Below are 23,540 nucleotides of genomic sequence, written 5' to 3'. Positions count from 1 at the left end.
CACATGTGGGGGAAATCAGGATGGGGAAAACCAGGAATTTGGAAAATTAGAACTATGTCCTTATAAAGCAATCCACGGCTTTATGAATATTTACTTGTTAAACTGATATCATGTTCCTATCACATTTATATCAGTTCACTGTTTCATGGTTCATGTTACTAATGATTTCTGATATAGAGATTCAATCCTAATAAATGCAAAAAGCATTTCTCTTCAGTATTTTTATTCAACTTCTAGTTTTAAAAGAACATATCTTCTAGAAGTACAGTAAGATATTGCAAAAATAAAAAGATTTGGGATCATGTCAAGTTTTCCTAGAATGCTGGTTTAATTTTGTGAAATATGCCTTCCTCTCTGCCTCCAGCAGGCTATCGGTAAAATGGACCTCCCACCCACAATGTGCCTTTCTTCTCGAAGCTTGTGTTTGCTCAAGGACAGACACAATTCTACTTCTCATATCGGCAAATTTCCTCGGAACGAAGAAAAATTTGCACTAAATTCTTCAAAACATTAAGTCCTGTGTAACCAAAATGAAACCTACACAAAATATTTTTCAAAGTTTTCAGCAGTCCCTGTTTTCCTTCCATATGCTCAGTGTTTGTTTTTCCTACTGAACAAATAAAAAGGGGAAACTCGTGTTAAGAGAAGTATGTTAGAGTTACTTTCAAGAAGTACTGCATATCTATCAAAGCCATTCCCAGTTTGGGTGCAGAGCTAGATGCAAAATTTAATTAATATGTATATTCAATATCACGCCATGAAAAATGCATGCACTGCAAAGGCTTAGGCAGGCCACGATCTGTCAGGTAAATACATGTTTTGATGTGTGTCCAAACCCCAAATAAAATTTTGAAACCATTTGGGAAGGTCTCAAGTAAATGTTCTTGATATTTAAAATATGCTCTGCCTTACCATATGTTTGAAGAATTATGAATATTGGCCAGTTTCTCTTTGCGAACAGTTGCAGTGCTAGGACTGACTTTTAGAAATTCCTCACTACAGGATAGTGTCTCAGGATCATTTGAATTCTGTGTGTATGAACTATATGAAATTTTAAGTTTGGAAGGATTGGTGGCAGGCCAGCCAGGTTGGTTTAAACGCAAGGACTTGGAGGCAAAATTCATTGCAAAGAGGGAAGGGGTACTCTTTGCAAATGGTGACATAATAGACCCCCAGCAGCAGCACATGGCCTCTCTCTTTCATTAGCAACATGGACAGTTCTCTGGACCATCTGAAAATGGGTGAAGGCAAAGAGACATAAGCAATGAGAAAGAGAACATACCGCAGCAGTAGCTGAAGACCACTAGATGTATGTCTTAAAGACAGCTGAGAACAGCAGGCTATGGAGAGGTAAGACCTTTAGAACCAAATGGACTGGTTTCACATTCCAATTTGGTCTCCTTCTAATTAGTAGCTCTGGGCAAGCTGCTTAACCTCTCTGACCTTTTAGGTTCATCATCTATAAAATGGGGCTAATGAAATCTGTCTATCCAGAGACATATTAAGGATGAATGTGCTAACAAGTAAATGTGTCCAGCACACGTTAGTCTCTCAACAAAATATCTTCTCTCTCAGTATACTCTCCTACCACAATTTTATCCATGCTTGGGGTTTAAACTCAGACATGTGCTGGTAACTTCCAAATCTATAATTCCAACCCAGCCTTCTCTCCAGTGTTTCAGATTCATAAAGCCATCTCTCCCCACCTTTGTCTTCTGACTGGGCTAACACCTTAGCTCCCTAACTGGACACCCTGCTATGTGCCCTCTGACGCATCCACACATTTGGCAAAGTAGTCTATCTAAAATGCAAACCCCAATGGTCTTCTCCTGTTTAAAAACATGTAGTCATGCCCCGTCTCCTACAGCGAGGACCTGCAGTCTACAGCCTAAGGACCACAGAAATGGGTGTCCAATGAGACTGCATGCAGTCCATAAATCCTAAAATATTTACTGTCTGGACCTTTACAGAAAGAGTTTGCCTACATGGCACATTCCAAATCCTGGCGCCCACACAGCTCTCTTGATTTCTCTCTTTCTCCTCCATACTTTCAGCCAGACAGAACCAAGAGAGCTCCAAGTATCATTTCTTCTAGTACTTACTTTCAGGTGGTTCGTCCCTTGACCTTGGATGGCTTCCTCATATACATGTGCTGATCAGCACTGGGTTGAAGACTGGAGGGGGGCTCTCTTTGCTCTCCAGGGCTCTTTCTTTGTGCAGTGATCTTCTTCCTTGTAGTCTACCATGAAAACTCTAACTGCTTGGTCTCCTGGAACTCTCAACTCCAATTCCTAAACTCAAGGGATCTACTGGGCTCTGAGTGGGTTCCTCCTCCCTGCACTACGGCCTGAAAATTTTTTCCAGGCAGTAAGCTGGGGCAATGATATGGCACACCTCACTTATTTCTTATGTCTCAGAAATCATGTCATGTCCTAGAAACCATTGTTGCCTGATGTTGAATGTCTTAAAAAATATTTTATATACTTTGTCCTTTTTTAAAGTTATTTCTGCAGGAAGGTAAATTCCTGTTACTTCATTTTGATCAGAAAGGCAAGTGCCTTATAATTATTGATTTATGACTGTGCTATGGTCTGAATGTTTGCATCCCCCTCAAAATACATATGTTGAAATCCTAACCCCCAAAGTGATGGCATTAGGAGGTGGGAACTTTTGGAAGTGATTAGGTCATGATGGTAGAGCACTCATGAATGGGATCAGTGCCCATATAAAAGAGAGCTCCCAGCTGAGTGCAGTGGCTCAAGACTGTAATCTCAGTACTTTGGAGGCCAAGGTGGGAGGATCACTTGAGGCCAGGAGTTTGAGACCAGCCTGGGCAATACAGCAGGGCCTCATCTCTAAAAAAATTAAAAAACAAAAAAAATAACCAGGCATGGTGGTGCACACCTGCAGTTGCAGCTACTTGGGATGCTGAGGCAAGAGAATTGCTTAAGCCCAGGAGTTCAAGGCTGTATTGTGTTATTATCATGCCTATGAATAGCCACTTCCCTCCAGCCTGGGTGACAGAGCAAGACCCATCTCCAAAAAAAAAAAAAAAAATAAAGAAAGAAAGAGAGAGAGAAAGGGCTCCCTTGTCCCTCCTGCCATGTGAACACATAGTAAAATGATAGCCATCTATCAACCAGAAAGCAGGCCCTCACCAGACAATGAATTTGCCAGCATTTTGATCTTGAACTTCACAGCCTCCACAGCAGTGAGAAATAAATCTCTGTTGTTTATTTTTTTTAATGTTTTTTATTTCAGCATATTACGGGGGTACAAATGTTTAGGTTATGTATATTGCCTTTGCCCCACCCGAGTCAGAGCTTCAAGCATGTCCATCCCCCAAATGGTGCACACTGCATCCATTAGGTGTGTATATACCCATCCCCTCCTCCTCCCTCCCATATGTCTGACACCCAATGAATGTTACTACTATATGTGCACTTAAGTGTTGATCAATTAATACCAATTTGATGGTGAGTACATGTGGTGCTTGTTTTTCCATTCTTGGGATACTTCACTTAGTAGAATGGGCTCCAGCTCTATCCAGGATAATATAAGAGGTGCTAGATCACCATTATTTTTTGTGGCTGAGTAGAACTCCATGGTATACATATACCACATTTTATTAATCCACTCATGTATTGATGGGCACTTGGGTTGCTTCCACATCTTTGCAATTGTGAATTGTGCTACTATAAACATTCTAGTGCAGATGTCTTTTTTATAGAATGTCTTTTGTTCTTTTGGGTAGATGCCCAGTAATGGGATTGCTCGATCAAATGGTAGTTCCACTTGTAGGTCTTTGAAAAATCTCCATATTGCTTTCCACAGAGGTTGTACTAGTTTGTAGTCCCATCAGTAGTGTATGAGTGTTCCTATCTCTCCAATCCATGCCATCATTTATTGTTTTGGGACTTTTTGATAAAGGCCATTCTCACCAGAGATAAGTGGTATCTTACTGTGGTTTTGATTTGCATTTCCCTGATGATTAGATATTAAACCATTTTCATATAGCCATCTAATCTTTGACAAAGCAGACAAAAACATACACTGGGGAAAAGAACTCTCATTCAATAAATGGTGCTGGGAAAACTGGATAGCCACATGTAGAAGACTAAAACAGGATCCACACCTTTCACCTCTCACAAAAATCAACTCATGGTGGATAACAGACTTAAACCTAAGACACATGAAACTATAAGAATTCTAGAAGAAAATGTTGGAAAAACTCTTATAGACATTGGCTTAGGCAAAGAATTAATGAAGAAGACCCCAAAGGTAATCAGAGCAACAACAAAAATAAATAAATGGGATATGATCAAATTAAAAAGTGTTTGTACAGCTAAGGAAATTTCTGTTGTTTTTAAGTCACCCACGCTATGGTATTTTTGTTATACCAGCCCAAGTGGGCTAAGACAAACTGTGTTTCCCCTTACTAAACTGTGAAGTCCTTCATAGTAGGGCTTTGTAGTTCTAGCACCCAGTATTGTGTTATTTTATACACAGGAGTTTCTCAACATTTTTTTTTAGACAAATGACTGTGGCTAAAGAAAAGTGAAGAGGGAAACAGAGAGAGAGACAGATAAATTAACTGGAACCTAAATCATGTATAGGTTCCAGTTATTGCCGGCACTCTCTTCAAACACAAGGCTGAATGCTATCCAGTACTAATCTTAAAGCAAGGCTGCCTACGAAAACACTTAAACAAATGGAAAATCAATACAGAGTACATGTATTATTTATCACTATTAATAAGAGCCCACAAAAATATGTTATTATGTGAAAATCAAACAATGTAGTTTGGCTTAGTATGATAATAATAAGTACTGAAGCTCCCTGAATTGCAGAGATTCTTTCATTGATAATGATTTGACCTCTTCTGGTTATACTGCCATGTTGTGGGAAGAAAATTATATGATGTTTAACTAAGGAAATGTTTCTGTAATTGCTTTCATTAAACATCTCATGTAGATTATTACAGGAGACATTATTACCTGACAATCTGATAAACCTGAACTCTTTAGTGGGTGAAAATGATATCAGGTCAACAAACATTCACATTAAATCCTGAGTTTTACAAAAAGCTGTCCCTAGTAAAGATGGCTTAGAATAATGTTATAGGTTGAATGGTGCCCTCTCAAAATTCATGCCTTCAAGTCCTAACTCCAGAATGCGAGTACCCGAGAATGTGACCCTAGCTGGAGACAGGGTGGCTTCACATGTAATTAGTTAGATGGGGTCTTACCAGAATAGTAAGGACCCCGTATCCGATATGACTGGGCTTCTTATAAAAATAGGGAAATTTAGACACAGATGTATACACAGGGAGAACGTCATGAGAAGTTGAAGGCAGAGATCAGGGTGATATTTTACAAGCCAAGGAACACAAAAGGTTGTCAGCAACCCACCAGAGGATAAGGAAGAAGCATGGGACAAATTTTTCCCTCTCAGTCCTCAAAAGGAACCAACCCTGCTGATGCCTTGATCTCAGACTTCTAGCTTCTAGAGCTGGGAGACAATCAATTTCTGTTATTTAAGCCACGCAGTTTGTGGTATTTTGTTACATCTGTCCTAGCACGCTAATACAAATACTAAGTTATCTCAGTTAAAATGTACCTGAAAGATTAACTAGTCCTCCCTATACTGAAGGGGAGGAAGTTGGAAATTAACATCTCTTGAGCATCTATTATCTCACTTCCATGAAGTAGGTCTTCTCCTTCTTGTTCTACACATAAGTAAATTGAGACTCAGGTTAAATAACTAGTCCACATTGCAGGATCAGAATTCAAACCCTTGTTTATCTCATCTGAAGCCCATATTTTTTTTAAATACCACAGTGCCCTTCAAATGTCAGACACCAAAGAAGCAGGACAAGAGAGTGTAGAAGTCAGCTGGTGAGCAACCTTAGACCCATCCACAACCTCAATTTCCCTTTGCCATGTAAGGTCACATATTCACAAGTTCCAGGGATTAGGATGTGGGTATCTTTGTGGGGGGCATTATTCTGCCTATGACAGGTCTAAGATAGGTTACATGGGGTTTATAACAAGCCCGTATAGAAGAATTACAGAAGAATTCCTTACAGTTTTGGAAAGAAGCCATTTCACCTTTGCCAAGTGTTTATTCTCCTTTTGGGAAACAGCTAATGGTTTGGCTCGCTACTGAGCTCTGATGGAGACTGAATCCTTAATTGTGGAACATCAGTTGAAAATGTGTTGGAGGATGGATAGATCTGGAGGACATTATTTTAAGTGAAATAAACCAGGCACAGAAAGACAAATATTTCATTTCCACACTCATATATGGGACCTAAAAAAAAAAATTGATCTCAAGGAAGTAGTGAATAGAATGGTGGCTACTAGAGATTGGTAAGAGTGGTGGGAAGGGGTAATAAAGAGGTGTTGGTGAAGGGGTAATTCTGTTTAATAGAAGGAAGAAGCTCTGATGTTCAGCGGTACGATGGGGCAACTATAGTTGACAATAGTTTATTGTATTTCAGAATAGCTAGAAGTTTTCAAATACTCCCAACATAAAGCAATGACAAATGTTTCAGGTGAATCTTGTCCCAATTACCGTGATTTGATCATTGTATGTTGTGTGCTTGTATCAAGATGTAACATGTACTCCATGAATATGTACAATTATTATGTATCAATAAAAAAAAAGAAAGAAAATGTGTTGGAGGATGACTGTCCATGGGTCTCTCCTGTTTCCACACATCCCATTTTCAGTTCTATGCTTTGAACTCTTTTGAAGGCTGTTTGCATGGCACACAGTCTTGGAAGACAGAGATTATGGGTCCCCTGGAGGCAAAGGCTGTGCGGGTTGCTAACAGCCCCTTTAACATCTTGGAGTTCCTTAAGTTCAGGACTCCTCAGCTGTGATACAAACCCACCGTATGTGACCCACCAGGGCTCTTGGGGACTTTGGGGACAAAGAGAACCAAGACAAATACAAAGCTTCATCTGCCTACTCTGCCATGAGTAATAAAGTCCTTTGTCTCCAGCCCAGGGATTGTGTGTCTTCTGCCAGCATCTATGCAATGGTGGCAGACTAACTTGTTAGCTTGTCAGAGGGTAATATCGCAGACCCTTGAAAGTTCCTGACCATTTTGGTGGCAAGGATGAGATGCTGATGGACACAGGGTTTTGGAACAAGGCCCCTCTGTGGGCTGGGCTAGGGGATGGGGGATGCCTCCCCAGGGTCTGGTAACGAATGCTCTCAGCCAGTGGTGGGTGGGATGGGGGAGAAAGGGTCTCCTACTGCCTTACTTTTCAGTGAGACTGAGAAACAAGCTGTCAGCCTGGTGGACTGGTGCCTTTGTTATTCACTCTCCCCTAGGCAGAAGGAAAAGCATCAAGGAGTCTCTAAATCCTAAAGTTTTAGGAAGAACAAAAGCATTAGCAGTTCGTGGTTAGACTGAGCCATGATACTGTCACTCAAAACCAGAAGTGCAAATGCTATGTGTATACCATAGAGTACTACTCAGCTATAAGAAACAATGGTGATATAGCACCTCTTGTATTTTCCTGGGAAGAGTTGGAACCCGTTCTATTAAGTGAAGTATCCCAAGAATGGAAAAATAAGCACCACATGTACTCACCATCAAGCTGGTTTCACTGATCACCTAAGAGCACATTTAGGAATAATATTGATCAAGTGTTGGGCAGATGTGGGTGGGGGAGGGATGGGTGTATACATACATAATGAGTGCGATGCGCACTGTTAGGGGGATGGACAGGTTTGAAGCTCTGACTCCGGGGGGGGGGTTGGAGGGGCAAGGGCAATATATGTAGCCTAAACTTTTGTACCCTGACAATATGCTGAAATAAAAATTAAAAAAAAAACAAAACCAGAAATGCCTTGCTTATTGGCGTGGAGTCTCTCTCTCTCTCTCTCTCTCTCTCTCTCTCTCTCTCTCTCTCTCTCCCTGTGCATGTATGTGTGTCTGTGACTCTCTCTCTCTGTGACCCCAGTCCCTCACTCTCACTTGACCCCAGCTGTGGCCACTTCTTGAGTGTGCTGGGGACATCCTGCACAGACCCAGGGGAGAAGGAGTGCCTGGGTCCACAGACGGGGTTTGGGCAAGGATCCCCATGGGGAGAGACACTGACAAGGTCTGCTACGTGGGCCCTTTGGCCAATTCAAAGTATTGTTTTTGTGGCTTCTACTAATTACTGTGTTACATGCTGTACTTCCTTGTCACATTAGTGCTGCAGGAGGTTACCCCAGGCTGGGAAGAGCCACACACAGAGAAGCACTATTGGGACAAGTTCCTCTGCCACTTGCCACCAGAAGGCTTCAAGACTGAATATGAGTATTTTCTCTTTCTTCTGATAGCCTGAGCTTTCACTATAGAGATGAAAGCCTTTTGTTTGGCAAGTCAGAAGTCTCAGTCTCAATAGCCCTGACTAGGGTGTTCTCATACCTCCACTAAAAGAGATGGCTAATTAAACCCCAAGAACATCCAAGTTTGCCAAGTGAAGCTTTTTGGAACTATCAGGATGGATTCATAAGGCACAATTCAATCAGCAGCCAAAGAACAACTGCTGTTTCTTTGCTCCTCACCACCAAAAAGGAGGGGCAGCACGCTGTTGGACCCCCTGGGCACTGGAGATGACTGGAACTGATGATTTGACCAGTTGGATTCTTTAACAAAAGGAGGGAAGCCTGGAGGTGGCCCTTTGGGTTTCAAGCCTGTGGCCTTCCTGACAAGTCCACCAGGTGCACACCTGGGGAAGAGCAGGTATGGACAAGCTTGCTACTGTGCACTTGTCGAAACTTCATGCCTGGCCATGGAAGCCTCGCAACTCTGTGACTTGACATCCCATTTTGGGTGGGTTCTTCTGGACTCAGTGACTAACAAGGTGGGCATGGATCAAACGTGCTGCTTGTCAGATGAGAATGCTATATTCAAGAACGTACCCTGCCTGGCCCTGGAAGAGTCTGTTTTACATGAAAAAGTGACAGTTATCCTCCTGAGGGACACTTTATCCCCTGCTCCTCCACAGGAAGCTAAGCTACTGGCTCAGTAAGGACCTTGATTCTTAAAGATTCTCCTAAATGCCTGGGGCTGGTTTACCAACGTTGCCGTTTATTCAGGCTACTGCTCAGCTGACTACAAACACACCCCTGTAGCCCTTGCAACAAATAATGTCATGTCTTTGGCTTTCCAGACCATTTTCATCATAGAAGCTGCCTCCCTCACCTCCCATGTCCCTCGTCCATGCACCTTAGCAATGCAGTTTGGTCACTGAATGCAGCTGTCCCCAGAAAGGGATAATCTCCCTTCAGCAGCTTCCAGGGAAACTACCAGAATGAAAGTGGTTAGGGAACATACAGATTTATTTTGAAAATTCAAGATTCCTTCTTGAACAATACTGGGAATGATGCGTCTTTCTGTTCCGTGACGGTAACCCCAGGCCAGCCTGATTGGCCCGACCTCCCAGTGGCAACCTGTCCAGAGGGGGGCTGGAGGGTTCAAACTGAATTCTGGTTAAGTCTGATAAAAACACCCTTGTATGTCTTGCACCTGATGCTTCCAGATGAAAAGTCTGGGTACAAGTAAAGCATGGCTGGGGAAAAGGCGAAATGATCACTGCTAAAATGGGACACACTGATTTTTGTGGTACGGGAGGGAGAATAACAACCCAGAACTTAAGGAGGGGCCTAGTTCTACCTGGAAAGTGTGAGAAAAAGAGGGACATTAATGATCTTGGCATCTTCCTCCAGAAGGGCAACCCCTTACTGCAGCTCTGCCAAACTGTTGCAAGTGGCTTAAAATTACCTGACTGCTGGGCCTGCCATGCCTCGTCAGATGGCTTTAACCATGATTTGATTGTCACTCCCCTTAGCCTCATCATGAAGTTTATCACAGGCCGTAGGGGATGTCCTGAGTCCCGGCACCTCCCACACAAAACATGTACAACCCTTCTGGTTGTTGTCCTCACTCCTCAGGTAGATAAGGCCACCTTGCTGGTGTCATGGATGAAAAGGATAGATTGCAAGGCGGGTGGATCGTTTGAGCTCAGGAGTTCGAGACTAGCCTGAGCAAGAGCGAGACCCCGTCTCTACTAAAAATAGAAAGAAATTAGCCGGACAACTAAAAATATATACAGAAAACATTAGCCGGGCATGGTGGCACATGCCTGTAGTCCCAGCTACTCCGGAGGCTGAGGCAGAAGGATTACTCGAGCCTAGGAGTTTGAGGTTGCTGTGAGCTGGGCTGATGCCACAGCACTCTAGCCTGGGCAGCAGAATGAGACGCTGTCTCAAAAGAAAAAAAGAAAAAGAAAAGGATAGATTGGACTGAGCTCCCTCAAGCAATTCCTCTAACAAGTACTAGATCCAATTATTCAGACTGAACTAGGAGTTGCAAGGCTTACTGGCCAGAAAAGAGGTCACATGGGAGGCACTGTGATCCTGTGTCACCAACTGATATGTACCACTGAGTGCCCCAACACTTAAGAACACTTTCCTTCCAGGAGCACCATGCACACCCTCAGGATTGTACTTTTTTGGTGGAATCCAGGCATTAATTTGCTTACCTGCTTAAAACACAAACCCACTGTGCGTGCAGCACTTAGCTGGGCCCACCTCCACATCAGCCCTGTGGGACTTTGGGGTAAAGGGACCTGATACAAGCATGAAGCTCAGCCTACCTGCTTGCCATGAGTAATAAAGCCCTTTGTCTCTGATCCAGAAGTCTCTTGCCTTCTGCCAGTCTCTAGGAAACTGGCAGCCTAACCTCTCAGCTTGCAATCAGGGTAAAATCTTAGATCCCTCATATTTATTGACAAGCTGCCATCATGAGCCGAGTATTATCACTCCTTCTGACTATAAAGTTGGATGCACACAGTAGCAGTCAAATGGAAATAGTCTATGGAAACAGTTATAAGTTGGCCAAAAGGCAAAAGTTAGTTGCGTGAGCCAATTACTCACACATTTGGCTTTTCTCATGCTACATTGCTTCACCTTCCCTAATTCCTATGGTTTTATAGAGAGTTTGCTATGATAAGTTGACTAGGCATGAAGAAGATCTCAAGCCTAGTATATTGGCTTTTCTTGATATGTGAGCACAAGCTGAAGTGGACCGCTGTGGTATTACAGCCCCATTCTGCATGACCCTGGAATCTTCCCAGTGGGTTTACAGTGATTTCTGGCTGGTGATGAACAATCTGGGTAGATCTTCAGTCCATATGTAGAAGGTCTTCTAAAAATAGGACTAGAGCATGAGAATATTCATATCGTACATGATTACTCAACAAAAGACATCTATCACAGGAGAAATCTTTAATAATCAGGCAGACACTAATTCACAGACCTGCTCTGTGAATGATGTTCTAGCTACCTTAAAGCATGATCACAGGTTAATGAACATACTGAGCTAATAACCTGCACTTTCTTAACCAATACCAACCTGAATGCTCATGTTCCCAACAGCAGGGACCAATCTTGACTCCATTATGGGACAATATTGCAAAGGACTGGTGAGTTACCAGATGACAGCTTAATGATGTTGAACTTATTCCATCGTAAAAGAGGATGTGGCTTGTACTCATTGGATTAGACACTTATTCAAGACGTTAGATTTACTTTCTTGCTTGCTGTATATCTGCTAGGAATATTTTCCGTGAACTTACTAAATACTTTTTATACTATCATGGTAAGCAATGCAGCTTCAAAGCAGGTAAGACTTGACCTTTAGCAGTTTTATCACGAATCCTCTCTCCAAGATATACTTGGGCTTATAGAATATCCAGAATGAAAAGTTTACATTCTTTTTCACACCATCTCCATGTAATTTGCCATAATTTTTTCTTCACATACATATGAATTTTGTTACATTCAAGAACCTGCATTTCATGGGTCAGTCATTTTTATAGCAAATTTGTGGTGAAAATAGCTATTCAATGGGTGACAGTGGTGTGTATGTTTGGTGGAAGTTCCCCATAGTCAAAAATTCTCAATAACTTTCAAGATCTGGAATGTCATTTTGTGTGGCTTATTCTAATTTTAACTAGGTCCCTTACCAAACTTTTTCTTTTGTCATGTCATAACTAACTACTTTAAATAATTTTATCTCAGTATGTTTAATTGATTCAACAAATATTTTTTGAACTCTTACAAATTACGCAATATTGGCTTAAGATTTAGGGAATGGAAAAATGCACAAGACAGAGTTAGAACAGAGTTAGCAATAGTAAAAACTTCACCATTTATTCAGTGAAGGAGTCTCTCATACCTTTAAATGCTTGAATCTAAAGGAAATGCTGTAAGACTCATAGTTGGAATAACATTCTTTAGGGTATAAAAAAACAATATTAGCCTAAAGATACCATAACACTGATGGACTGCCTCCCCCACTGAACCACCTACATGCTGTTAAATATAGATATTAAGGCAGAAAGTCACATTTATCTTAATTTGGGGTTCTTTATGTTTCTTACTGACAGCCTTATGGGCTGTTCAGTTTTTGCTCTGAAAAGTTTGAATGGTGGTGTCTCTAAGAGCTTGAAATTTTTAACTCTGTATTTCTATTTTGTTTAATAAGCACTTTTCAGAAACCATCATTTCAACTATTAGTTCAAGAAAAGTAAGTTCCGTTACAACATTTCACCTAATTTTGGAAGACATTTTTAAAAAATTAATCTCCAGCAGGCAAGGAAATTATCATCTACTGCAACATTAACTAGAACACGTGAAGTTAAAAATAGGAAAACTTATTTCCTACATCGGCATTTTCTGTACAATTCTTCCCAATGTTTTTCTTTCTTTTTTTTTTCAACAATTTGTAATTTTTTAAATCTTCACAAAAGTGATATAACTGCTACACAGCTAGGTTATAATAACTGCACAGCCAGGATTTCCAAGTATCTTGCCCTTTGTTTGATATCTTTCTTTGCTCCTTGAGAAAAGGTTATTGCACAATAATTACACACCTCGTTATACCTTATTACTTTACTAGTATACACTCCTCTCTGTTACCTTATTAGCAAAAAGGATGGGAGTGACACAGGAGGTATTGACAAAAATAAGCCCTTAATTCCTGACTCCAAGCAGAAGCACCAATTATGATAAATATAACTAGATAAAATGAATAAAAAATACAGATAATATATTCAAGTCCCTTCAGACTTCTTTCTTCTTCTTCATCAGAATATAGATACTTTTAATAAGGAAGAGTTTAGAAGAATGGAATTAAATAGAGGGAAATGAAGGGGAAGGACTTCATTTCTCATTCCATATCTAACTTCCTCACTATCCAAATTCTGGTTCTTATCCAAGCAGAAGATCATAAAAATAACATATACTATCTCTTGGTGTCTTCTCCATTTCCCAGTTTTCAGTCCTTCTCTGTTCCTCGCTTCAGTAAGTTTAAGACCAACAGCTAAAGGACGTCATCTCAGTTTCCACTATAACAGCTCAGGAATTATGGAGCGTGGTTATGTCCGTTTCAGATGAGTCCTATAACACACTATTTCAGGTAAACCCTGGTCGGACAGCAACTCACTTATTCAAATATTTATTCAGTGCTTGTTATGGGAAAGGCCCTGGCCCAGGACTACCAATTAATTGGTGAGAAAGGTAGATATAATGCAAGCACTCATGAAGTGCATGGTCCAGAAGAGATAAATGCTGAAAAGGAAATTAAGGCACAAATGTCACGAAGAAGTATGCATGAGGACGTAAACTGCTCTGGAGTGGGACCGATTGATTTGGAGAAAGTGAGGAAAGGCATTCCGGTAGAAGAACACTTTAATCACTTAAGCCCTGTGGAAGTTAGTGAAAATGTTTTTCAGGTAGGAAAGGGAAGCTGAGGTTAAAAACAACAATCCAGGAAGAGAAAACGCGTGCAAGGGGTGAGGAGCAGTATGCTGCTGCCCATGAGTTGAAAGAGCACTACCATGACTGAAGCATTGAGAACAAGGGGGGTGTTCCTTAGAGGAGTTCGTTAGATCTCTGTCCTAAGCCCATATTTTTCCCCTTATTTTATACTGTTTCTGTGGCTTCAGTGAACCATGGTTTTTATTATGACCTATAAGGTCATAATTTTACAATTTCATTTCTGAAGTTCAGACATCTCCTCTAAACTCTAAATCATTATATACTGCAGTCTACTCAAGGGTCACAACTATCTCAAAGGCACCTCAGATCTCATAAGTATAAAATCAGACTCATCCTTCTCCCCTGAAAATCAGTCCTCTTCCAGGGTCCCCTCTCTCTCCATTATCTTGTCTTAGAGATCAGAAACTTAGGAGTAATTTCAGACAACTGTCTCTATCATCATGGACTGCATCATTATGGACTGCATGTTTGTGTGTCCATCTCTTCAAATTCACATATTAAAACCTTCATCACAAATGTGGTGATATTTGCTTTATATTTTTACTATTATTATTATTTTTTTAGAGACATGGTCTCACTATGTTGCCCAGGCTGGTCTCAAGCACCTGGCCTCAAGCAATCCGCCTGCCACAGCCTCCCAAAGTGTGGGATTACAGGCATGAGCCACTGCACTTGGCCCCCAGTGTAGTGGTGTTTGGAGGCAGGGATTTGGGGAAGTAATTGGGATTGGATTAGGTCATAAAGGTGTGGCCCTAATGAGAGGATTAATGTCCTTATAAAAAGAGAAAGAGAGAGGAGATTAATCTCTCTCAGCTCTGCCATGTGAGGATATAGCAAGGAAGCAGCAGAAAGATCCAGAAAGCTGACCCTCACTAGATTCAAATCTACTGGCACCTTGATCTTTGCAGCCTCTGGAGCTGTGTGTAATAAATGTCTGTTGTTCAAATCACCTGTCTATGGTGTTTGTTACAACAGTCTCAGCTGACTAAGACACTCCCCTACCACAGCCAATCTCCAATCAAACATGTCAATATTCTTCTCACCTATCTCTTGAGTACATCCATTTATTTCTATCTCTATTATCACCACCTCAGTCTAAACAATCATCAGCTTATCTCTGGACTACTAAAGATAAACTACCTTGCTTCTCTGCATCCATATTCTAGCCATGCTATATTTATTCTCCACACTGTAACATTAAAATTATTCCATACATTATAGATTTCCTGCTTCTGTTTAGGATGGAAAAAAACTGGAAAAAAAGAATCTCTCCCAATCTTAAAATGAAAAAAACCCACAAGATAATTTGCAAATTCACATGATTTTTTTGAACCATTTATTGAACAAAAGTCACAGGACAAGCAACTAACCTGAAATCCAGGAAGACAAGTGCTTGCCAAAAGAGAAGAGATGGTAGCACTACCTTCCCTGGGGCAAGTGCCACACAGCAAGAGTAAGAATAATTCAGCTAAAATTTTTCAGAAATAGGTGAAAGCTGAGTGTGGGCTAACAAGAGGATAGAACTCGTAGGGGATGCAGTTATACTGGGAATTCATTCCTACTGGCAGATTCATCTGTTGGACCTCTCTGAATATTCACAAAAAAAGAGTCCGTAGCAAGCGTCACTTGTGGTACTGTGGGGAGGGGAACACAGCAGGCACTGAGGTGAGAAAGACATGATCACCATCACCCCCCACACACCTGCTCCTTCTTCCTGATCATCTTGATTGAACAAGAGTCTTCAACTGCTGTGAGACAGGACACCCTTTGGGGAACAATTAAAAACTCCTTCCAACAATGAATTGGCGAGGTTGTATTTTTATTCTTGGGAGGAATGTGAGAGACCAGATATGTGATTATGATAGACTTCTAGTTAAAATGGACTATTTCTGACTTGCAGAACTATGCTCTAAAAATACAAGCTGACTGTTCATAATCTTAAAACACAAACTCCTTGAAGCTGGGTAAGAGTAACAGAAAAAAAACCCTCTGTCCCTGGGATAGTGACAGGAACATATGCTGTGCCAAGATGTAAAAGCTGGGAAAGTGCAGGACCACTGAGAAGGCCACAGTCCTTAAACCCAGGGACAGAGTACTTCCTAAGACAAAACAGAGGATAACACCACACTGCCCCCTACCACCAGATTAACAGGTTCAGGGTAACAAGTAACAGCAGTATACTGGTTTAAGGGAGACAAGAACATGAATAGAGACACTCTCTCAGTGATAGAACAAAGGAGGGACCTACAACTTAGGTTGGAACAGATACTGAGAAAAACTGTTTTGCAAATCAGCTCCCACCCTTAATATGGAGTGACGCTAGAGGAATTTGAAGTCTGCGGTGCACTGATAATAACCATAGCACCAACAAATCCAAATCCTGCTCAACTCTGGGGAGGAAAAAAACACACAGATAGACTCAGAATCTCACACTAAAGACCTAGAACAAGGGAAAGCATGCCTAGTTCCAGCCATAAAATCTCAGCCTCTGCTGTCCTAAATATGATGTTTAAGTTTCAACCAAAAACTGTGAGGCACACAGACAAAAGCGAGGAACGGCAACAAAATGGCAGCAGACAAAGCAATGTCTGTGATTTGAATCAGACTCTCATATGACAGATGTTAGAACTACCAAGACAGAGAATTTAAAATAACTATAGCTGATATTTTAAATGTTCTAATAAATAGCTGGAAAACAAACAAGATAAGATAAATTATTTCCATATAGAGATAAAAACTATAACAAAAAAATCCAATGAAAATCCCAATAACAGCAGTGAAGAATACCTCCAGTGAGTCCATAAGTAGACTTACAACACAGACAAAGAAAGAAATCAGAGGCCTTAAAGATAAATCAATAGAATTTATCCAAAGTTACACACAAAGAGAGCAAAGAATGGGAGGGAAAAAGAACAAAACATCCAATAGTCTTGGGACAATATCAAATTGAAATCAGAAAAGAAAGAAAGAGAGAAAAAACAGCAGAATTACTTGAGAAAATATTGCCTGAGAATTTTTCAAAATTAATGACAGACACCAAGCCACAGACACAAAAACCCCAGAGAGCAACACAAAGAAAAACATGCAGACATATCATATTCAAACTGTTGAGAACCAACAACAGAGAAAAACTTGAAAGTTACCAGGGATGGGGTGAGGAAGACACATTACCTATAGAGACACAAAAACAAGAACATAGAAGATTTCTCATCAGAAACTATGCAGACCAGGGGATAATTGAGTGACATCCTTAAAGTACTGAATGAAATATCCTGTCAACTAAAAATTTTATAGCAAATGAATATTTTCAAAAAAATGAATAAAAAGTTAAGACTTTCACTGAAAAACAAAAATTAAGAGAATTTTTTTCTCATCAGACCTGTTAAAGTTCTCCAGGCAGGAAGTATATAATAACAGAAAACCTTTGATATACACAAAGAAATAAGGAGTACTAGAAGTACAATAACTACAGGTACACATAAAATTTACTTTTTAAAATTTTAATTGTCCTAAAATATAAAATACTGTCTAAAGCAAAAATAATGGCAATATATTATGTGTTTATCACACATGCAGGGGTAAAATGTATGACAAAAATAACAAAGAATGGAAGGGAAAAATTGGCAATATAAGGTTGTAAGGTCCTTAACCTACTTATGAATCAGTATAATTTATTTTAAGGTTGATGGTGGCAAATTAAAGATGTATATTATAAACCCTAAATAAACTACCAAAAAGAGTACTTTGAGAGGTATAAATAATAAGCCAATAGTGGAGAAAAATGGAATCACAAAACACACCCAAGGAATTCAAAAGAAGACAAAAATAAAGAGCAAAGCAAAGAAGACAGAACAAATAGAAAACAGCTTACAAGATGGCAGATTTTAATTAAACCACATTAATGATTATAACAAATATAAACAATGTAAGCACACTAAGTAAATAACAGAGATGGTCAGAAAATAGTGTAAACTATATATTATTTATAAGGAAACTACTTGAACTATAAAGGCATAGATATATTAGGAGAAAAGAATGATAAAGGTATACCAGGCAAACTCTATATAGTTATAATAATATCAGACAAAGTAGACTTCAGAACAGGAAATATTACCAGGAATTAATAGGGCTATTTTATAATAATAAAGTCAATTCTCTAAGAACATATAACCAATCCAAATGTGTAATCATATACAAACATAGTCTCAAAATACATGAAGCAAAAATGAATAAAGCTGAAAAAAATAGACAAATCCATAATTACGTCTGGAATCTTTAACATTCCTTTCTCAGTAATTGATGGAGGAAGAAAACAATGAATAAGGATGCAGAAGACCTGAAAAGCTACTATCAATCAGCATTAACTGTTCAACATTTGTAGAACACACTACCTAACAACAGCTGAATAAGTATTCAAAGGTAGAACAGACTCTGGGTCATATAACAAATTGAAACAAAGTATATTCTCTAATAATAACAGAAATCGAATTAAGAGGAAGCCAAATATCAATAAGAGATACTTGCTCTTATTCATACAAATCAATGAGAAAGATATTTGGAAAATCCAAAGTACTAGGAAATTATATATCACACTTCTAAATAACCAATAAGAAATTTAAAAACATCAACTGAAAGAAAATCAGAATAAAGCATATTAAAATTTGTGAAATACAGTTAAAGCAATGCTTAGAGAAAAACAAAATCTTAAATAAAATCTTGAATCTCTATATTAAAAAAGAAGCTAAGCCTTAAAATAGTAATCTGAGTTTTACCTTAAAAAATTAAACAATGAAGAGCAAATTAAGCCCAAAACCATAAAAAAGAAGTAAACCACTAAGAGCAGAAATCAATAAAATTGAAAATAGAACAATAAAAAAGATCAATGTAACTAAGAGCTAGTTCTTTGAATAAAACTAATAAAATTAATAAACCACTAACCACTTAAGTAAGCAAAAAATAGAGAAGACATAAATTACCAATATGAGGAATAAAAGAGAGAACATCACTGCAGACCCAACAGACAGACGGATAATAAAAGAATACTGTGCATGACTACATGCCCATAAATTTGACTACATAGACAAAATTTCTTAAATATATAAACTACAAAAACCTAGTGAAAAAGAAATACATAGCCTAAATAGCCCTATGTATATTAAAACCATTAAGTTCCTAGCCAAGAACCTTCCAAAAAGTAAAACTCCTGGCCCTGATGGTTTTTCTGAAAAATATTTCCAATGTTTAAAGAAGATATCATACCAAATATACACAACCTCTTCCAGAAACTAAGAGGTGGGAACATTTCATATATCATTCTAAGAGATCAGCATCACCTTGATACCAAACCCGCCAAAGATATTGCAAAAAAATAAGTACAGAACAATAAATTTCATGAGCATCAATGCAAAAACCTCCAACAAAATTTTTGCATTCCAAGACCAGAAATATATAAAAAGAATAATATGTTATACATACATGTGTGACTGGCTGGGCACGGTGGCTTACACCTGTAATCCTAGCACTCTGGGAGGCTGAGGCAGTAGGATTGCTTGAGCTCAGGAGTTCAACACCAGCCTGAGCAAGAGTGAGACCCCATCTCCCCCTGCTCCCCCAAAATGCATAAAAAACAAAAATACATACATGCATGACCAAGTGACCATATCCACGATTCATGGTCAGTTCAGTATTCAAAAATAAACCAATGTAATCTGCTTTATTAAAAGACTAAAGAATAAAAATGATATTGTTATCTCAATTGATGCATAAGTAGTATTTGGCAGAATTCAGTGTCCATAATAAAATATTTTTTAAAAATCTATAACAGAAAATAACATCCTTACCATGATTAAGGGCCTCTACAAAATTCCTATAACCGATATCATATTTAATGGTGAAATGAAATGAAATCCTCCCCTCTACTCCAGATCTGGAACAAAGCAAAGATGTTCTCTGTCACTACTCATTTTCACCACTGTATATGAAGTCTTAGCCAGTGCAACAAGGCAAGAAAAGGAAATAAAAGGGCATACTGATTTGAAGAAGAAATAAATCTGTTTCTAATAGCAGAAGATATAATTGTTGACATAGGAAAATCCCCCCTAAAAATCTAATAAATGCTTCTGGAACTAATAAGTAAGATCACAGTCTACAAGGTCAACATGAAAAGTCAATCATATACACTAGCAATAAACACCTGGAATTTAACTGGAACTCTGTCATTGCTGGTGAGCATGCACAATGGTACGGTGCTTAGAAAAGTTTTTGTTTGAAGGTTAAACACACACTTACCTTATAACCCAAAATGCTACTACTAAGTATTCATTCACTCAAGAGAAATAAAGACTAATTTTTATGTAAAACCCTGTATGTGAATGTTTATAGCAGCTTTATTAATAATCATCCCATACTGGAAACAATCTAAAATATCCTTAAACTACTGAATGGATAAACCGTAGTACATTTATACAATGAAATACACCTCAGCAATAAAAAGGAACAGACTGTTGAAACATGCTACAGCTTGAATGGATCTCAAGGGCATTATGCTGAGTGAGAAAGCCAGATCCTGAAAGTAACATGTTGCATCATACTATTTATGTGACATTTGGGAAAAGGCAAAACTATAGCGACAGAGAACAAGTCATTGGTTGCCAGGCTTTGGGAGTGGAGGGTGTGTTTAACTACAAAGGGGCAATAAAAAGGAATTTGGGATGTGATAAAAATGCAGAAGCTCCTTGATTGTTGGGTGGTTGCATAACTGCATTAGTCAAAACTCAGAATTGTACACCACAAAGAGTGCATTCTACTGTATGTAAATCAAAAATAAATTCTAAAATATTTTATAGCTTCCTCTTGTTCTTACAACAAAAATATCTTTAACATGATTTCAGAGGCTCCATATGGTTTGATTCCTCCTTACATCTCCATCCTAATTGTGCACCCTGGTATCTTTCACTCTCAAAGCTCCAATACATCAACTTTTTTTCATTCTTCAAATACATCATATTCTATCTTATCTTGGAAATTTTGAGATATGGTTTACACTGCCTGGAAATCTCTTCCCCCTCTTGCTTGCAAGTGCTGTTTTCTTAGTTGTTTCTTATCCTTCCATCAGATTCCTGAACAATTATTATTTTTTCACAGAAGACTTCTCTGATCTTCCCCTATTATAAGTGTTAAAGTTTCCAATTCCTTATTCATAGCATTTACTCCCAATAGCATTTATTATTTGATTAATATTTTTACTTTCCGCTAGACTATTAAGTTCCAAGATGACAGAAACCATGCCTTTTATCCCCTAGTCCCAAGGTAATAGAGTGCCTGCCATATAGTCAATACTAAACAAATATTTTTAATTAATTGAATAAATAAATGAGCATTTTTAAAATTTTCTTTAATTGACAAATAAAAATATATATTTATGGTGTACAGCATGATGTTTTGATATATGTATATATGTATACATTGTGGAATGGCTAAATAAAACTAATTAACATATTCCTAATCTCACACACTTATTATTTTGTGGTGAGAATACTTAAAATCTATTAACAATTTGTAAGACACTGTTATTAACTATAGTCACCATGTTATACAATAGATCTCTTGAACTGATTCCTCCTAACGGAAAGTTTATATCCTTTGACGAACATTTCTCCAGGTAATCACCATTCTACTCTCTGCTTTTAAGGGTTTGACTTTTTTAGATTCCATATATAAGTGGACACCCTGTATTTGTCTTTCTGTGCCTGACTTATTTCACTTAACCTAAAAATCTTCAAGTTCACCTATGTTGTCACAATTGATAGGATTTCCTTCTTTTTCCAGGCTGAATAGAATTCCATTGTATATATACCACATTTTCTTTATCCATTCATCTGTTGATGGACTCTTAAGTTGATGCCATCTCTTGGCTATTGTTAATAATACTGCAATGAATGTGAAAGTGCAGATATCTCTTCAACATACTGATTGCATTTCTTTTGGATACATACCCAGAAGTAGGATTGCTAGATCATATCGTAGTTTTATCTTTAAGTTTTTGAGGAACGTTATACTGTTTTCTATAATGTTTACATTCGCACCAACGGTGTGCAAGTATTCCCCTTTTTCCACATTCTCGCTAACACTTGTTATCTTTTCTCTTTTTGATAAAAGCCAGCAGCATAACAAGCGTGAGATAACAATATCTCATTGTGGTTTTAATCTGCAATTCTCTAATAATTGGTGATGTTGAGCAGTCATATACCTTTTGGCCATTTGTAAGTTTTCTTTTTGGAAAAGTCTATTCAGGTCCTTTCACGTCAATGAGTCAAACAATGAATGAGGATGGAGAATCAAGAAACACTCTTCTCACTCAGGATGCTTGGATGCTGTGTTTGGGGCTTTATATTTATTTAAGAGAAAAATAACACAAAACTTGGCTTTAAGTAGAATATTATTATAATCACCTTTGATTTTTTTCTAAATTGTTTTGATACACTTGTAGATAATGAGTTAGAGATAGGAAAGGTAGTTTCCACTCGTCCACCAAAGGCTTCCTCTTTCATGTTAATAGAATTGTAACTAGCATGTGGCTGACCATCCATGAATGGCCTTTATCAGTATGTCTTGCCCTTAAGTGCAGCCACGTGACTAAGTAATCGTGAATGGACAGTCAATGAAAATGATGTGTCACTTCCAGTAGGCCAGAAGAAACCTTAATTTTATAATCCTTCACACTCTTTTCTCTTTCCCAGTGTTTGGAATGATGATGATCAGAGCAACTTTGGAAGCCTAATTTTGAAGAGGCAAAAGTAATTTTTAACCTGAATTCCTAAATGGCTGAATATGGCAGAGTGACTGACAATGAAAACCTCATGAATAGTAAAGGAGTGGAAGTGATGAAGCCATCTTTAGGCCTTGCTCCTAAAACTTGCGTGCACACTCTTGCTTAACCTTTCACTGTCCCCCATGATATGTTAATGACGATTAGAGCAAGCTTGGAAGCTACATGCTAAAAAATGCAGAGCACCCACCAATTTTGGTCTATGGATTAATTATTGCATGCAATGGAGCTATTTACTCTGGGAACATCAAAGCTACTTGGAAAATCTAAGCCATTTGCTTACTTACCTAGGGAATTTCTTTATTGCAGTAATTTAATCTTCTACCATTACTAATAAGGATGCTGCTACAATATTTTAGGAAAAAGCTGATAATGTCTTACACAAGGTGAAGGTGGTGGTAGAGATTTGAGTCTCCCTTTAAATCTACTGACAGCAGAGATGTTGGAGCTATTTAATGAGATGGGAAATATTGGAGGAGGAGGCAAAACTTCCAGAATGAAGAATACAAAGCTCTTCACAGCCTCTCCCCAGAAAAACAATGATTTAACTGCTGAAAATTACAAAAAAAAAATTATATGAGCCTCTGGAGATTATCATAAGAACATACAATGAATAAAGAAACAATCATTTAAGAAAGTCTAACTACTTCTCAGGGAGAATGCCAGAATCTTTGGCATCTCAGCCATGAGCACTCCTTTAACATCTCTCCACCTGTTCTGTGCTAGAAGAACTCTACCTCAGGCATTTCATTCCAGCAAGGTGCAACCGTGAAGACAGGGCTCCCTGCCTTCCCATCTCCCAGTCTGGAGCTACAGTTTTATCCTGGAAGTCAGGCCAACAGCATTTCTCATGCTTCCCACC

Source organism: Lemur catta, chromosome 6 (assembly GCF_020740605.2).
Source record: "Lemur catta isolate mLemCat1 chromosome 6, mLemCat1.pri, whole genome shotgun sequence".
Classification (NCBI taxonomy): domain Eukaryota; kingdom Metazoa; phylum Chordata; class Mammalia; order Primates; family Lemuridae; genus Lemur; species Lemur catta.
The sequence above is the reverse complement of the archived record's forward strand: the minus strand, read 5'-3'. Positions refer to the sequence as shown.